At 44.1% G+C, this 19,212-nt stretch overlaps 1 long non-coding RNA gene across 1 annotated transcript in view; it reads left to right on the plus strand.

The window, feature by feature from the left end:
• The window catches only part of LOC140453319 (uncharacterized), a 33,920-nt gene that overhangs the window by 4,150 nt on the left and 10,558 nt on the right, over positions 1–19,212 (plus strand). Inside the window, exon 2 of the long non-coding RNA XR_011952356.1 lies at positions 5,993–6,119. This is a non-coding gene — a long non-coding RNA (uncharacterized lncRNA). The remainder of the gene's footprint in view (positions 1–5,992; positions 6,120–19,212) is intronic.

The following is a 19,212-nucleotide window of genomic DNA, read 5'->3' on the forward strand; positions in this document are numbered from 1 at the left end:
CTCCATAAACTCCAAAAGGCCCCACGACCCTCCCTATCTCCATAATCTCATCCTGACCCAATGACACTCCCGCTCAGAGTAACCTCCTTCAATCCCCATGATCCTCCTGATCTGTGCAACCTCATTCAGGCCCAACAGCCCTGCAGATCTCTTTGGCCCCTTTCAGGCCCCACAGCACTCCCTATCTCCATAATGTTCTTCAGTCACCACTGCACTCTCTGTGTCCATAATCTCATACAGTCCCCACATCATTACCTCCTTAATTCCAAAGCCTCAATTACCTGTTGAACCTGTAAACTACCTTTTTCAGACTAAGAAACAAGAACTCCCATACCCATTTCTGCTGCCAGTCTTAAACCGAACAGTGTCAGCCTGACAGTAGGTCGGGAGCTGAAATATGTTTGAAATGATATGTCAATATTCAATAACTGGACCCTTAGAAACACATTTAATAAAAAGACAATGTGGATTTGAGCCTGTTGGATTGTATTTATATTGGTGTGAGTATAAATGGCAGAGTAGATAAGGGTGAAGGAGTGACTGTAGTGAGGATACGGTGTATTTGAATTATCAGAAGCCGTTACACAAGTTTCAATAAGGGCTAAGGAGTAACTTGGTAGAGAATAGGGCACCTTAACTATCAGGAGGTGGGTGAGATATTGGACAAGATAGTGTTGTCAGAAGTTACTGTGGAGAAAGACATGGAAGCTCGGGAACTTGGGGAAATAAAGAGTGATGTGTTGGAAAGAATCCTCAACAGAGAAGAGAAAGTGTTGGAGTCTTAAAACAAATAAAGGTCGATCAATCCTCAGTAGCTCATTATGTCTATCCTAGAATATTGTGGGAAGCTAGGGAAGAGGTTGCGGTGTCCCTAACAGAGATATTTATATTATCCACAGACACAATGAGTTACCAGAAGACTGGAAGGTGGCTAATGTTATTCCATCACTTAAGGGTTGCAGGGAAAAGCAAGGAAATTACAGTCCCGTGAGCCCAGTGTTGGGGAAGTTGTTGGAGGAGATTCTGAGAGAAAGGAGCTATATATATTTGGAAAGGCAAGGGCTGATTCAGAGATAGTCAGCATTGCTTTGTGAGTGGAAAACCGTGTTTCACAAACTGGATTGATTCTTCGAGGAGTTGGCCAAGAGATAGATGAAGGCAGAGCAGTCACCGTTGTCTACATGAGCTTGAGTAAAGCATTTAACAAGGTTCCAAGGGATGTAGAACATCTAGTGAAGAGGAGGAAGGAAGCTAACCTCAGGTTGAGGAACCAAGAATCAGAAGCAGGGCTCTAGAGGGTTACATGGGCCAGCACGGTGGCTCAGTGGTTAGCACTGCTGCCTCACAGCAGCAGGGACGCGATTTTGATTCCAGCCCCAGGCAATTGTCTGTGTAGAGTTTGCACATTCTCCCCATGTCTGTGTGAGTTTCCAATAGGTGCTTAGGTTTCCAAAGCCCAAAGATGTGCAGGTTTGGCGAATGAGCCAGAAGTTTTTCAAGAAAGGGAATCGAGATAATCCTGGGAATCACAGACCTGTCAGTCTTCTCTTTGTGATGTGCAGATTGTTGGAGAGGACTCTGAGAGATGAGATTTGTGATTCCTTGGAAAACCATAGTTTGATTAGAGAAAGCCAGCATGGCTTTGTAAAGGACAGGTCATGCCTCACAAATCTTATTGAATCCTTTGAGAATGTGACAAAACACATTTATGGCTCATTGAGAAAGTACAGAGCATGGGATACAGGGAAACCTGCCAGTCTGGATACAGAATTCCTGGCCCATAGAAGACAGAGGGTGATGACAGATGGAAATCATTCAGCCTGGAGCTCAGTGACCAGTGGTTTTCTGCAGAGAGACGTTACAGGACCTCTGCTCGTTGTGATTTTATGAATGACTTGGATGTGTGAATGAAAGAGTGGGTTAGTAAGTTTGCCAATGACACGAAGGTTGGTGGAGTAGTGAAGAGTGTGGAACGGGACATTGACTGGATGTAGAGCTGGGCTGAGAAGTGGTAGATGGAGTCAAATCAGGAAAAGTGTGAAGTGATTCATTTTGGAAGGTGAGACTTGAATGCAGAATACAGGGGTAAAGGCAGAATACTGGATAGTGTGGAGGAACAGATGGATCTTGGATTTCATGACCTGAGATCCGTCAAATTTGCCACCCAAGCTGATAATGTTGTTAAGAAGGAATATGTTGTATTCGCTTTCGTTAGCTGCGGGATTGAGTTTTAAAGCGTGAGGTTATGCTACAGGTCGGTGCAGCCCTGTTTAGATCCCGATTAGAATATTGTGTTCAGGCTTCGTCCCTTCATTTCAGGAAGGATATGGAAGCTTTAGAGAGGGTAAAGAGGAGATTTACCAGGATTCTGCCTGGACTGGAGGGCATGTCTTATGAAGAAAGGTTGAGGAAACTAAGGCTTTTCTCCATTGGAATGAAGAAGAGTGAGGGGTGACTTGGAAGAGGTGAACAAGATGGTGTCAGGCATAGATAGAATGAATAGTGAGAGACCTCTTTATTCCATGGCATACATAGTACCAGGGGCATAATTTGAGGGTGATTGGAGGATGGGTAAGGGGAGAATTCAGATGTAGGTTCTACACGCAGAGAGTGGTGGGTGGGTGGAACGGGACATTTTAACAGACTCTTGGATAGGCACATGCATAATAGCAAAATGAAGGGTATGTAAGTTAGTTTGATCTTACAGTCGGGTAAAAGATGTGCATGGCATGTGCGTGGCCGAAGGGTCTTGTGCTGTACTGTTCTGTGTTCTACGATCCGTATGGTAAACTGGGTAATATGGTCAGATCAATGTAGAAGGATATGACATTCAGGAGGAGCTAGTCAACTGGATACAAAATTGGCTTGATGGTAGGAGACAGAGGGTGATGGGAGACTTATTGTCTTTCTGACTGGAGACATGTGACCAGCGGTGAAGTGGGTACCCTGTTGTTTGTCATTTGGATAAATGGTTTGGATGGGAATATTGGTTTCCTGGTAAGTAATTGTTTTGGGTGATACTGAAATTGGTGGGAAAGTGGAGAGTGAAGGTTATCTGTGATACAAAAGGATGAACAGTCCTGCTGGGATAGTGGGCTGAAGAATAGCAGATGGAGTTTAATTAGATAAATGTGAAGAGTTCCATTTTAGTGAAACAAACCAGGGTGGGACTTGTACAGTTAATGTTCGGGCCCTGGGTCGTGTTGTCAGTCAGAGACGCAGGAATGCAGGTAGACAGTTCTTTGAAAGTGGTGTCACAGGCAGACAAGTTGATGAAGCAGGCGTTTGGGATGGTTACCTTCTTTGTGCAGAGCATTGAGAGTAGAAGTTGGGATGTCATGTTGTGGCTGTACAGGACATTGGTGAGGCCACCATAAAAGCATTGTTGATCACTAGGAAGTACTCATCTGGTTCACTTACGTCCTTGAGAGAAGAACATCTGACATTCCAACCTGGTCTGGCCTACGCGTGACACCAGACCCACAGCAATATGGTTGACTCTGTGCTATGCTCAGGGTAATTAGCAGTGACACCCTCATCCCATGAATGAATCAATAAAAATACATATGTCCCTCCCTACCTCTGTAAACCCCTCCAGCTGCAGCAATCCGTACTGACTTTGTAACACCGTTCAGACCCTGACCCCTCTCTGTAACACTCTCACCACGTCCAGCACCTTCACCTCTCCCAGTTCCTTTTGGGACATAAAACCTTGACAATTATTCCCTCTTCCATCTGACCTCCTCCTGTGAGCAGACCCTTTGCAATCCCTTTAAAACTTACTCCTAAAACATTCTCTCACTTCAGGATTTTAAGTACGTTTTGGTGATCCTCTAAGCCCGATAATCTAATATGATCCTTTTTACTTGAGTGTGGGACCGGTGGGGATTTCTTGCTGAGGATTTGTCTGTTTCAATGGAATGTCCTTTTGTTGAGTGTTTTACACTGTTCCTTCAAATGTTTTCCACTGTTCATTGACAGGCACATATTTCAGTCTGTTTAGCCTATTTACCTTGGTCAGTTCTCCTCTCAAACCCATGTTATTGGTTATTTTTGTTTCTAGTTGTAGCTTGTCCTTTCTGTGATTCACTTTAAACCTTTACATTACTTTAAACTGCACTTTATCACAATTTCCATGAAGATCTCTCCAGGTGACATGACTCATTCACTCAGTTTCATCACACAATGGTCGCTCTGAGACAGTTACGTCCCTCACCAGTTGCACAATTTGTTATTCAAAGAAACACTGGAAAAAAAATTTTCTGAACTCCTCTTCCAATATCACTGTTGTCAGTGTGACTGTCCCAGATTATGTGAATATTGAAGTTTCCGAAAATTCCAATGATTTCCTGTGTAATGCAGTGATGAGCAATGGAATGCTGTTCGGTGGCTAAAACTGTTCTGCTGCTTGTGTCCTTGGCAAGTAGTAGCCAGAATTTACATTCAGACGGACTCTCCTTCATGATCTGAGACCAAATGCTTTCTCTGTAATGTCTTTCTTACCCATTATTGTTAGCGTTACCCATTTTGCCTGAGTTTCTGCAAGGTTGTGATCCATTGAATATTTATGTCCACCTTTTGTTCGCCCTGTAACCACGTCTCTCTGGTGTCTAAATATTTTTTTATCTCAGTGTCAGAAATCCATTTACCTTATTGATAAGACTTCGTCCATTCAAAAAAAAATCATAATTTACTCTTTCCCTCAATTTTCTGTCACAAACCTATTCACTGATGTACAGTTTTAGTTAAACTCTGTCCCCATTCTGTTCCTTTCTGATTGCCTTCAGCCACATTCTCATGTTGCTCCATTACTTCACCTTTTCTCTTTGTGTTTGGAAAGCTCCTTTCACCTGGACCCTGTCCCAGCATTCTCTCTGTCAGTTTAAAGCCCTATCCATAAACCTACAGACATGATTGGCGAGGTCACAGGCCCTAGCACAGTTCCAGTAGGACCATCCTAATGGATTTTTTTATAAATCAGGTATGGGATGTGGGTGTCCCTGGCTGACCAGCCTTCATGGCCTATCCCTAGCTGCCCATGAGCTGAGTAGCTTGCTCGGCCATTTCAGAAGGCAATTGAGAGGCAAACACTTTGCTGTGGGTATGTCATACAGACCACGTGAGGATGATCAGATTTTGTTGTCGCAAGGGCAAGTGGGCGGCACGGTGGCTCAGTGATTAGCACTCCTGCCTCACAGCACCAGCGTCCCAGGTTCAATTCCAGCCCCGGGCGACTTTGTGGAGTTTGCACATTCTCCACACGTCTGCGTGAATTGCCTCCGGATGATCCGGTTTCCTTCCACGGTCCCAAGATGCGCAGGTCAGGCGAATTGGCCATGCTACATTGCCCCTAATGTTAGGTGTATTAGGTCGAGGGTGATGGGTCTGAGTGGGTTACTCTTGGGTCGAAAGGCCTGTTTCCACACTGTAGGTGATCTAACGGATTGTGTGTTTTGTACATCAGCAATGGTTTCATATTTGTTTATGGGTTGTTAATTGATATTTTTTAAATTATTGATTTTAAATTCCACCATATCTTGTGATGAGATTCAAACCTGCCTCCCCTGAGCACTAACTGAGGTTTTGGACAAATGCCCTAACAATAATGTTACTCGGCCATCACTTCACCTGCTCACTGGTTGCTCATCCCTGAGCACTGATACATGAAGCTAAACCCATTCTTCTAACATAACTGTGTGATCCTGATACCTTCCTGCACTCTGGTGATATCACTCAGTCTCTCTCCATGTGCTATCCCTCACTGTGTGGGTCTAATTGCTGCCTCTGTCATTGTCTCTCGCTATTGCAGCTACTCCAGATCCTGGGCCAACAGAATTCTCCACTCCAGAGAGACACAACAGTGCAGGCTAGGGATGGAGTTTGGGATTTTCCAGATATCTGTGGGGCTCATTTCCATTCTCCTTGTGTAACCCTCTCTGCATCAGTCTAATGTCCCATTCTGTCTATTTCACTGTCTCCTGTCGATACTCAGGAAGTTGCTGACTCAATAGACTTCCCAACTGCTGTGTGTCTCATCCATCACCTCATTGAAGATGGTTGGTCAGGCAGAGAGACAAAGGGAAGGGAGATCTGCAGCCTTCAATAAATCCTGCAGTGAGGTAAGATCACTGATAGTGCACAGAGCAGGGAGCAATGAGAGGGCTCCAAACATCGCTAACAAGACATGATATAGATACAGTGCTGGATGGGGAGCACAGTATAGACACACCCCATGCTCAATCACCACGTCCACTTTAACTTATGTTGCACTGAGAAAGCATCGGGAGTTCATAGTTATCAATCCAGTCCTGCGCTGTCTAAGTGAGCATCAGGACAACAGACGTTAAAGCTGGCTTCCGACGAGAGGTTGGGAATGCTGCCTGGAATCTTTCTGTTCTGTGTTCTTCCTCCAACACTGTACTAAGTCTCACTACTCTGCAACACTGTATCTATGGCATGGCTTGTGCACCAGTGCCTTCAGTCATTTTTAACTCCTATAACAGTAGTTGTCCCTGTAACCTGCTCCATTCCCGACAGTCCCTCCACATATTTGAGACGTACTGCATTCCAGACTACCATCCCTATCGCTGTAACTTGTTTCAGTGTCTACAACATGCCTTATTTTGGTACACTAATCCTCTTTAACTGGATACAGAGTGATAAAGCACGGAAACAGAACCTGAGGTCCAACCCCTCAATGCTGACCATATTATCTAAACTGAATGAGTCTCATTTGCCTCCATTTGGCCCTTATCTCTTCAAACCTTCTCCTCTCCATGTACCTGCCCAAATGTCTTTTCCATGCTGTAATTGTTCTTTTTTCTCCCATGTGCCTGAGGCAGTCTGTTCCGTTTATGCACCATCCTCTGTGGATAATGTTCCCCCTCAGCTCCCTCTTTAAATCCTTTCTGTCTCTCACCTCCTGTTCATACCCTCTAGTTTTGGACTCACATACCTTTGGTTATTCACCATTCTTAGCGTCACCCCGTGGCCTCCTCTGCCCAAGTGAAATATTTAGGGCAATGTTACAAGTATCTCCAACGTATGAAACAAAGTGCTGGCGAATGTTGGCAAATGTGCCAAATGCTGCTTTCCCCACCCTGTCCACCTGTGATCCCACTTCCGAGGAACAATGTAACTTGCACCCCCTGGTCTCTCTCTCTCTCTCTCTCTCTCTCTCTCTTCAACAACCCTGGCCAGAGCCCTTCCATTAACTGTATTAGTCCTCCCTGGTTTGTCTTAACAAAATCCAACACCTGAATTAAACTCCATCTTTCATTCCTTTGTCCACTGGCCCAGTTGGTCAGTATCCCCTTTGATAACCGTATTTACTGCCCACTACACCATTCATTTGATCATCAACAAACTTTCGCACAATCACTCCTATATTTTCACCCAAATCGTTTATGTCGATGATGCACATCAGTGGACCCAGCCCTGATCCTTTCTTCAATAATGGAATCAAACCATATTCTTGTCATAGAGCCATACAGCATGGAAACTGACCCTTCAGTTGATACCCACCATAATCTAAAATTAAACTCTTCCCAGCTGCCTGTTGCTGGCCCATATCACTCCAACCCTTCCCTATTCACCTGTTTATCCAAATATCTTTTAAACGTTGTAATTGTACCCACATCAACCCCTTTCTTAGGAAGCTCATTCCACACTCAAACCACCCTCTGTGTAGCAAATTGCCCCATATCTTTTTTTTGAACATCTCTCTCCTCTAACCTTAAAAATGTGGCCCCTCCTCTTGAGACTCCCCCGTCCTGAGGAAAAGGCAACTACCATTAAATTGATCTATGTACCTCATTTTTTTTCATAAACCTTTATAGCATCATGTCTCAACCTCCAGGCTCCAGTGAAAAAAGACTTAGCCTATCCAGCCATTTTTCAGAACTCAAGCCTTCCATACCCAGCAATATCCTGTTAAATCTCTTCTGAATGCCCTGCAGCTTAATAATATCCTCCCTGTTAACTGGGCGACCAGAACTGGACAGAGTATTGTAGAACAGGCCTCGCAAATGTCTGTGCAATCTCAACATGACGTCCCAAATCCTCCACTCAATGGACTGAGCAATAGTCAGGCATGCAAAGCACTGTCTTATCCATCCTGTGATGCAAGCTTCAAGGATTATGTACCTGAACCCAGAGGTCCCTCTGCTCTGAAACACTAACTGAAGCCTGAACATTAACTGTATAGGCTCTACCCTTGTTTGTTTTACAAAATGCATAATCTCGTATTTATTCAGATTGAATTCCATCTCTAGTTTTTCAGCCCATTCACTCCCTTCATCAAGATCCCTTTGTAATCTCAGAAAACCTCCTTCACTGTCCATGATGCCACCCTCCAGCCTGCCAGCCCATCACTCATGGCTGTCAGTAGTACACATACCTTTGCTAGGGGCTCCACAATTTCTTCCCTAGCATCCCTCAGTGTCCTGTGATACACTTAATCAGGTTCTGGGACTTGCTATAGCTTTGTGTTTTAAAACCCCCAGCACCACCTCTTCTATAACATGCACTCTTTTCAAGTCATAGAGATACACAGCATAGAAACAGACCCTACGGTCCCCAACTCGTCCAGGCTTACCAGCAGATCTAAATAAATCCATTCCCTTTTCCAGCATTTGGCCCATATACGTCTACACCCTTACTATTCAGATACCTTTTAAATGTTGTATCAGTCTCCATTACTTTCTCTCTCAGCTCATTCCATACACCCATCACCATGTGTGTGAAGAAACTGTCCCTTCAGTCCCTCTGTAAACTATTCACCTCTAACCTTAAACTTATGCCCTCTAGTTTTGGGCTCCCCAACTTCTGGGAAAAGACCTTGAATGCGTACCCTATTCATGCCCCTCATGTTTATATAAACCTCTGTAAGGTCATCCCTCCGTCTCCGATTCTCCAGTGACAGTAACCCCAGCTTATTCAGCAACAACCCGGGCAATATCTTGTTAATCTTTTCTGAGCCCTTTCAAGTTTCACAACATCCTTCCTGTAGCAGACAGACTGGAATTGCAGAGTACTCCAATTGTGGTCTAACGTATTACTCTTGTTCCCCAGTCTTTCTCCACAGGAAGTTCTGGAATGAAAAAAATGTTTAGGATCTGAGAAAATATCCTACAGTTCCACACATCGATGGCCTCATTGATCTTTAAAGGACACTATTTTGTCCTGAGTTACTTATGCACTCTTAATGTACTGATACAATCACTTTTGGATTCCCCTTTCCTTTTCTGCTGAGGCTATTTCATTTAGCCTTTCTCCATTCCTGTTTACTTCTCAAAGTGTATTCCTACAGCCCCTGTATATCCTCAGGGATTCCCTTGATCCAGCTGGCTATTCCTGACATGTTGCCCCCTTTTCCTTGACCAGACCCTCAATAGACAGCCAGTGTTTCCGAATGCTGTCAGCATTGACCTGCACACAAACAGGAAAATGTTGGCACTGATCGATCAGTTTATCTCACTTTTAAAATATTCTCACTTGCCAAACTTCCCTTTCCCTGTAAATAATTCCCTTCCCCAATCACATTTTTAAAATTCCTGGCTAATACGATCAAGATTTGTCAGGCTCCATTTTATAACTTGCACTTGTGGACCAGGACTGTCCTTTTCCAAGGCTGTTTTCAAACTACTAGAACTGTGGTCACTTTGACAAAATGCTTTCCCACTCACATCTCAGTCCCTTTCCCTACCTTAATTCCCAAGGGGAGGTCAGGTTTTGCCCCTTTCTCTTTTCAGGTCATTTACATATTGTTTGGCAGTTTTCTGGAACACAATTACCAAATTCCTCCCTTGCAACCACTGAACACTGGCAGTCCCAGTCGAGGTTTGGAAAGTTCAAAAACCCCAACCATAACAGCCCATTATTTTTGTTTGATATTTAAGATGTCCCGACATGTCTGCCACAGATTATTCTGGGTCAGCAGTCCGATCGTATCAAAGTGATGACCCATTCTTATTTCTCTGTTCCACTAACATAGCTTCACTGGACGATCCCACAGGAATATCCTCTCTAAGTACTGCTGTGATGATTCATGCAATGAAAACCCACCACCACACGTCCTCTCTTGCCTCCCCTTCCTGTAGCATCTCCACCTTGAAACAATGAACTGCCAGTCCTGTCCCTCCATCAGCTTTGTTTCTGTAATAACTATAATATCCCAGTCCCATGTTCCAATCCATGCCCTGAGTTCATCTTCCTTAGCTGTCAGGCCCCTCGCATTGAAATAAATGCAGTTTAATCATCAGTTTTCCCCCATTCCCTGCTATGTTCTTGCCTGCCCTGTCGGCTGAAATTCCTGTCTTTAACTTGTGTACCAGCCTCAATCTTCTTTCTGGCCTTACGTTTATTTAAGATCCAAAACCCTGCCAGACTGGGTTATATCCTCTCAAGCAGCTCCAGCAATTCACCCCACCAGGATATGGGTCCCTCTCCCGCTCCCAGTTGAGGTGCCTTTCCCACCCTGTCAACCTGTGCTGACACCTTCAGCTGTCTATGGACCTTCTACTTTCATATCTGAGTTATTAATGTTCAATGGTTCCTGCACAGATCTCTGTGGTACACCCGCTGGTGAAAATATTCTATCCACTAATTTTGCACTTTAAAACTTTATAGTTCTTTAAACTGCACTTTATCACAATTTCCCAGACGATCTCTCCAGGTGACGTTACTCATTCACTAAGTTTTATCAAACAACAGTCGCTCGGAGACAGTTACGTCCCTCACCAGTTGCACAATGTGTTATTCTAAGAAACACTGAAAAAAATTCTCTGAACTCTTCTTCCAATATCACTGTTGTCAGTGTGATTGTCCCAGACTTTGCGAATATTGACGTTTCACTAAATGTTCACCATGCCTGTATTAAACATGCCAATGAATTCCTATTTATTGCAGTGACGAGCCATGAAATGCTGTTCGGTGGGTGGTCTAAATCTGTTCTGCTGCTTGTGTCCTTGGCAAGTAGTAGCCAGAATTTATATTCAGACTGACTCTACTTCATGATCTGAGACCAAATGCTTTCTCTGTAATGACTTTCTTATCTATTATTGTTAGCCTCGTCCATTTTGCCTGAATTTGCACAAGGTTGTGAACCATTGAATATTTATGTTCCACCTTTTGTTCACCCTGCAACCACATCTCTCTGGTGTCTAAATCCCTTTTATCTTTGTCACAAATCCATCTACCTTATTGCAGAGACTTTGTCCATTAATAAAAAACATAATTTACTCATTCCCACAATTTCCTGTCACAAATGGATTTGCTGATCTACAGTTTAGTTAAACTTTGTCCCATCCTGTTCCTTTCTGTTGTCTCCGGTCACATTCCCACGATACTTCACGTTTTCTCTTTGGATTTGAAAAGCTCCTTTAACCTGAAGCTTGTCCCTGCATCCTCTCTATCAGTTGAAAGCTCTGTCCATAAATCTACCAACATGATTGGCCAGGACATTGTTCCACTGGAACTGTGCTGGGACAAATCTGAATGGATTTTTTAAAAAATCAGGTATAGGATGTGGGTGTCTCTGTCTGACTAGCCTTTATTGCCCATCCCTTGCTGCCCTTGAGCTAAGCAGCTGGCTCGCCCATTTCACAGGGTAATTGAGAGGCAAACACTTTGCTGTGGGTATGTCGTGCAGACCACATGAGAGTGAACTGTTGTCTTTCTCTGAAGGTCAAGTATTTGGATTTTTATCAATACTTATTTATGGATTGTTAATTCCAATTTTTAAAACATATATTCATTTAAAATTCCACATGGTTAGAAGTTAGAAAGAAGAAGGGGGTGGTCACTTTGTTGGGACTGTATTGTAGACTGTTGTAGACCCAACAGATACCAGAGGAGCAGCTGTGTAGAGAGATTGCAGATAACTATAGGAATAATAGAGGAGTGCAGGCTGGAGATTTTAATATTCCCTGTACTGACTGGGCCACCTCGAGTATAAAAAGAACTGGACGGAGAGCAATTTTTCAAATGTGACCAAGGAAGGTTCCTAAATCAATATGCAGAGGGTCCTACTCTACTCAGGCGGGTGCAACACTGGACCTCCCCTCAGAAAACGTGGTCGGGCAAGTGACTGAAGTGTCATTCAGAGAGCACTTTGGGTCCAGTGACCACAACTGTCTTCGTTTTAACATAGTTATGGAAAAAGATCAGCAGGTCCACAGATTGAAGAGGAAAACTGGAACAGGGCCAGATTTGGGGCCATTCTGCAGGATCTGGCCAGCGTCAATGAAGTGAATATAAAATTGCACAACGTCCAGTTATAATCCAACTCGCTTTGGAAGCGCTGGTGATCACTGTAACAGATGAAAGGCTTAAACTAAATTTGTTTGATATTATATTCCATGACACTGCCATCCTGTTGCTATAAATTCTGTAGCTTAGGATTGTGCTCCCCAACCACCTGATGAAGAAGCAGTGTTCTGAAAGCTAGTGCTTTCAAATAAACCGGTTGGACTGGAACCGAGTGTCGGGTGATTTTTAACTTTGTACACCCCCAGTCCGACACCAGCGCCTCCACATTATGATTCTAATCGATTGGGTGAGTCTGTTTGAAGGAAAAGGAACAACTGGCAAATGGGAGGCTTTTCAAAGTGTGATCTCAATTATCCAGGGCCAGTATGCCCCATTGGGGTAAAGGGAAAAGCTGGCAGGGTTAGGGATCCTTGGCTGATGAGGGATAATAAGGCTCTGGTCTTGAAATGAAGACTGCATGCATTTCCGTATCTACATATTCTTAAAGACACGATCAATCTGTGGAGACCCTACAATCCTCTCAGTCCCTGTTATACTCCCAATCTGCAGAAGTCATTCCAATACCTGTGACTCTTTCAATACAGTTCCTACAAGACCCACTATCGATGTGATATCTTTTCATTGCCAGCACCCACCCTGTCAATGTCAGCTCCTCCAGTGTCTCCATCCATCTACTCATTTCCACAATCTTCTCCAGCTCTTCCATGTGTAAACATCACCCTCCCCTACAACCCTTCCCACTCTGACCAAACTGGAGGAGGTTCCTAATGCTCCCTAATCTGTGAAACTGTCTCCAACCAAAATTGCTGTCTTTATCACTTGGAGAATCTGTCTGATTCCACACCCCCTTTATCTAAATAACCTGCAGAACCTAAGCCTTCCTGTGCCTATAAACATCTTCAGTCACGACGACCCTCCGTACGTCTATGTGTTTTTCCAATCTGTACAGCCTACTTTAACTCTGTACCCAGCTCCATTCACCTGAAACATTCCTGTCTGTGTAAACACCCCATCCTACCAACATCCTTATCCCTGTAAACTGCTCCATTCCTCCCAACCTCCCCATCTCCATGAACTCCTGTAGGCCCGACAGCTCTCCACATTTCTGTAACCTCCTGTGGCTGTATGCTCCTCCCTCCCTGTGAAAGCACCTCCAGTCCCCACAATTCTCCCAGTCTGGTCATCTGCTCCAGATCAGACCATTGATGTCTCTGTTACCTCATAAAACCTGAGCAACGCCTCCTATTTGTGTCACTTCATTCAGATCGCATCCTCTCCCGCTTCCCGAAACCTCTTGCTGCCATCATAACCCTTGCTATTTAGAACATGGAATAGCACATTCCAGTACAAGCCCTTCTGCCCTCAATATTGTGCTGACCTTTTATCTTACTCTGAAGATGAAACGAACCTACATACCTTACATTTTACTATCATTGATGTGCCTATCCAAGAGTTGCTTAGATGTCTGTAATGTGTCTGAATCTACTACCATGGCTGGCAGTCCATTCCACGCACCCACCACACTCTGTGTAAATAACGTACCAGTCCCTTCCATACCGACAGGATATCCCAACCCAATCTAGTCCTACCTGCCAGCACCTGGCCCATATCCCTCTGATGTCTAAGCTAAACCTTCCGCCAGTCCCCTTGTGATAGCCATTTCCCCATGGGAAGTAGTCTCTGGTTATCCACTCTATCTATCCCTCTCATTCCCTTGTACACCTCTATCATGTCACCATTCTTCCTCCTTCGCTGTGATCAGAAAAGCCCTCGCTTCCACAACCTCCCTTCTATGGGCATGCCCTCCAGTCCAGGCAGCATCCTGCTCAATCTCCTCTACACTGTCTTTAAAGCTTCCACATCCTCCCTATAATGAAGCGAACAGAACTGTTCACAATATTCGAAGTGTGGTCTAACTGGGGTTCTGTAGAGCTGCATCAAAATCTCACATCTCTTAAATTCAATCCCCCTGCTAATGAAAGCCAACACACCATCCGCCTTCTTAACAGCCTGTCAACTTGGGTGGGAACCTGAGGGACACAGGATCCCTTTGTTCCTGCACGCTGCAGAGAATCCTGCCTTTAACCACGTAAAGGTTTTCTGCAGAATCCTCCAATCTAAAACTATCCCTATCTTTGTAAGTTCCTCCAGTTCCTACAACACTTATAAACTGTGAAACCTCCTCAAGTCCATATATTCCTAATGTCCGCAAAATCCTCCCGTCCTGATGTCCCTCCATATCTCTGTAACCCCCACCATCCTCCAGTGCTCATTGCAGAGGAAGGAGGAGTTGTAGAGTCTGGGACATGTTACGAGGTATGAAGGGCTGCAGAACCTGGAGGATGGTACAAATGTCGGAAGGGACGTGGGACTTCTAGAAGGTTAGAGGTTCCGGGATTCCTTGAACCTGCAGGATGGGACAGGGGATGGCTTGTGGAACCTGGAGGATATTATGATTTGAACCACAGGTAATTTTTGATTGGACCATTCAGCCGATCTTACAGTCATGGAGATGTACAGCATGGAAACAGACCCTTCATTCCAACCCAGCCATGCCGACAGGATATTCCAACCCAATCTAGTCCCACCTACCAGTACTTGGCCTATCTCCCTCCAAACCCTTTCTATTCATATATCCATCCAAATGTTTCTTAAATGTTGCAATTGTACCATCTGTAAGATTGGCTGAAAGATCCAATCAAACATTACCTGTGGTTCAAATCATAACATCCTCCAGGTTCCAGAACCCATTCATGGTCCCATCCTGCAGATCAGATATCCCAACCCAATGTAGTCCCACCTGATAGCACCCGGCCCATCTCCCTCTAAACCCTTCTTATTCAGATACCAATCCAGGTGCCTTTTAACTGTTGCAGTTGTACTAGCCTCCACCACTTCCTCTGGCAGCTCATTCCATATATGTACTATCCTCTGCGTGAAAAAGTTGCCCCTTTTTATCTTCTATATCTTTCTACTCTCGCCCTAAACCTCGCCCTATAATTCTGGATTCGCACACCCCAGGAGAAAGCCTTTGTCTCTTTACCCTATCCATGCCCCTCTTGATTTTATAAATCTCTATAAGGTCACCCTCAGCCTCCGACTCTCCAGGAAAAACAACCATCACCTGTTCAAACTCTCCCTATAGCTCATCCCTGGCAACGTTGTTGTAAATCTTTTGTGGACCCTTCCAAGTTTCACAAAATCCTTCCGATCGGAAGTAGAACAGAGTTGGCATGCAGCATTCCAAAAGTGGCCTAACCACTGCCCTGTACACCCTCAACATGACCTCCCAACTCCTGTACTCGATACTCTGACCAATAAAAGAATGTATACCAAGCGCCTTCTTCTCTATCCTAACTACCTGTGACTCTACTGTCAAGGAACTCTGTATTTCATTTGAATAATTGCATAGACAGGTAGAGTGGCCCGAGGTCTTCTGGGTGATGCTAGTTCAGTCTAAGCTAGTCGGCAGAGCCAGTGAAATATTTGCAGCACTGTCTGATGGATGGTCGAGAGATAATGCACATGTCAAACAGGCTATTTTAAGTGCTTATGGATTGCTTATGAAAGGGAAGCCACTACAATTCCCTTTACTGTACCATCACTATCTGTCAAAGCTCCTTCAGGTCTATATCCTCCGAATTGTTGAAACCTGCTCTCACCATTACAACTCCCATTATTTCCTAACATTGTTGAGTCTCTAAAAGCTTCCCTATCAGGTAAATCTCCTTCACTGCATACAACACTCCTAGCCTGTGTAATCTCTTCAATTCCTTCAGTTCCTATATACCGATGTATAGGTGTGACTGCTTTGTGGTCATTGTATCCTAATTTATATCTGCAAAAGGCTCCGCTCACTGTAGCACATCCTATGCTCCTAAGTGAATCTGATCTCTCACAAGACTCTCTATCACTCTCTCCTCCAGTCTCGACAAGCTTCCCTATCCCTGTCATATCTTGCAGCACTCACTCACTCTCACTGATATACCTTCCAGTGCATAAATTCACCTCTCCTTCTAACTGTGCCCAGTCTACAACTTCATCCCTGTCTGTGCAAAATCCTCCAGTCCATATTCTCCTCTCTATTGCTGCAGCATTCTCCAGCTTATATCATCTTCCATGTGCTTGCAAAATTCTCCAGTCCATACTACCCAACCTTTCCTTGTAATATTTTCCAGTCCACACCATCCTCCCTATCACTGATATTCTCCAGATCCCACACCTGTTGTTAAATGTACGACATCCTGGAATCCTGTGAATGTTTCTACGCACTGATCAACATAGTCCATGTAACAATCCAAAACCTTATACCCATCCCTATCTCTGGAATCTAATCAAAGACGCTTTATCTCACTAACTTCCTCCAAACAATAAAATGTTTTCTCCTGCGAACATTCTGTAGCAACTGTAGCTATGATTAACCTTGCAACATTGTCGCGCCCCCGAACATCTCTCCCACTCTCTAGCCTCTGTCCATCCCTCCAAGGCCCTCTCTCGGTGACACGCGCCATGCATTTGCAACAAGGCAGATGGAATGACAGCATTAACTGAAGAGAACAGATATGATCGAACTGTTATTGTGAGGTGTGGCTGCAGAATGATCATGACAGCAATGTGATTATTGAGGTGTTGTAGGGATTTAGGCAGGATTAGCAAAAAACCAAACAAGGTCCCTTTTTATTGTGAAGAAAGGACGCAGTTAGTGCATTAGTGAGACAGCCAATTTAATCTGGGAATCAAAAATTAGAGTTATTTTGAATGGACAGCTTCCAAATAGCAAGGGAGATCTGGAAGATCAAATCACAATCCATGCTCATTAGTAAGTTGGATACAATATTTTCTTGGTGATAGTAGACAGAGGTATGTCGAGTGGTCATTTTCTGATTGGACATCTGTGGCCAATGATGTTTCACAAGGATCAGTGCTGCGATGTCTGTGTGTAATTTATATCTGTGATTCAGGTGAAAAGGTCAGCAGTTTGAGTGGTAATTTTGCAGACGACATTTGAAAAGGCATATAATGATTAGGGATAGTTAGGGGAATTGTGGATAGTGAGGAAGAGTGTTAAAGGTTGCAGCAGTATGTAGATCAGCTGGAACGTTGGACAGAGATATGGCAAATTGAATTTCATCGGGACAGGTGTAAAGTGATGCATTTATGAAGTCAAATGGAAGAGAGAAGTACACTAATTGACTAGTTGGAAACATTGATAAACAGAGAGGCATTGGAAGCAAATCCGTAGCTCCCTCAAAATAACAACACAACAGGATGCGGTGGTAGAGGGGGAGTATGGTATGCTTACATTTATTGGGCACAGTATTGAGTACAGACGTTTGCATGTCATGTTGTGACTGAATGAAACTTCAGTCGGCCACGTTTGGAAGATTGCGTGTCATTCTCGTTGACACACCATAGGAAGGATGTGAAGGTTTTGGGGAGGGTGTAACAGAGGGTTGGCAGAATGATGCCTGGATGAGAATGTGTTTACTGTATGGAGGTTGGACACAGTTGGATTGTTTTGCGAGAATATCCGAGTCTGAGGGGTGACCTGGTACAGGTATATAGCATTAGGAGAGGCGTGAACAGTGTGGATAGTTGGAATCCTCTTTCCAATGTAGAAATATCAAATACTAGGGCGCATCGGTTTAAGGTGAGAGTGAGAAGTTTTAAGTGAGATGAATGAGGCCAGTTGTCTTTACCGAGAGGGTAGAAGCTGCTCAGGAGGTGGGAGAGGTGGCAACAAGAGCAAACATTTGAAGGGCATTTAGACAGAAACATGAACAGACAGAGAATAGAGAGATATCGCCCATGTGCAGGCAGATGGGATTAGTTTAGAATACCATCATGGTCAGCACAGCCATGGTGGGCCGAAGGGCCTATTACTCTGCTGTACTGTTCGATTTTCTAACTTAACGACATCTCATTGGAAAATCCCGCCATCTCCAGGATCAGCCGAGTGAACCTTCCCTGGCCTGCCTCCAACACAAGAATGTCTTTCCTTAGGGCACGCATACTGTTCAATATAATCTAGGTGTGGCCTGACTTGTACCTTGTATCGTTTTAGCAAGACCTCCCTATTTTTAGACTCCATTCCCTTTGCCTTCTCGATTACCTGCTGATCCTGTAAGCTACCTGTTTCAGATTGATCCACAAGGATTCCCAAAACCCTTTGTGCAGTCAGTCTGAAACCAAACGGTGTTAACCTGAGAGTAAGTCGGGAACGTGCTGGAATGTGCTATAAAGAATATGACAATAAATGATAACTAGATACTTAGAAACAATGGGAGATGTATGACTTTATAAAAGGGGAATATTTTAAATCTGTTGGATTCTATATTTTGGTGTGGCCATAAATGGCAGAATAGATAAGGGTGGGGGAGGTTAGTTGCGGTAGAGGAATATTTGAAATTTCAGAAGCATTTTGACAAGTTTCAACCAGGGCTAAAAATTAGCTCGTGAGAGAATAGGGCCCCTGAAAGGTCAATGAGGCTGTCTATGTGGAATCACTGCTGATCGGGGAGATACTGAACAAATATTTTGTGTTCGGATTTACTGTGGAGAAAGACATGGAAGCTCGGGAAGTTAGGAAAATACATAGGGATGTCTTGAAAAGAGTTAACATTGGAGAACAGGAGGTGCTGGATGTCTTAAAATGCAATAAGTTAGATAGAACCTTTGGACATGATCAGATGTATCCCAGCGCCTCGTGAGAAGCGAGGGAGAAAATTACAGGCCCCCTCCCAGAGATATTTGCATCATCAACAGCCACTACAGACCAGTAAGACTGATGGCAGGGGTGGTAAGTTGTTGGAGGAGATTCTGAGGGAAACGATCATCGTGCCTTTGGAAAGGTAAGGACAGATTAACGATCGTCAGCATGGCTTTGTGCATGGGAAATCATGCCTCAAATGTGAGTGTGGAGATAGACAAGTGAGAGATCAA

The sequence above is a fragment of the Chiloscyllium punctatum genome, chromosome 27, assembly GCF_047496795.1.
Source record: "Chiloscyllium punctatum isolate Juve2018m chromosome 27, sChiPun1.3, whole genome shotgun sequence".
Taxonomy (NCBI): Eukaryota; Metazoa; Chordata; class Chondrichthyes; order Orectolobiformes; family Hemiscylliidae; genus Chiloscyllium; species Chiloscyllium punctatum.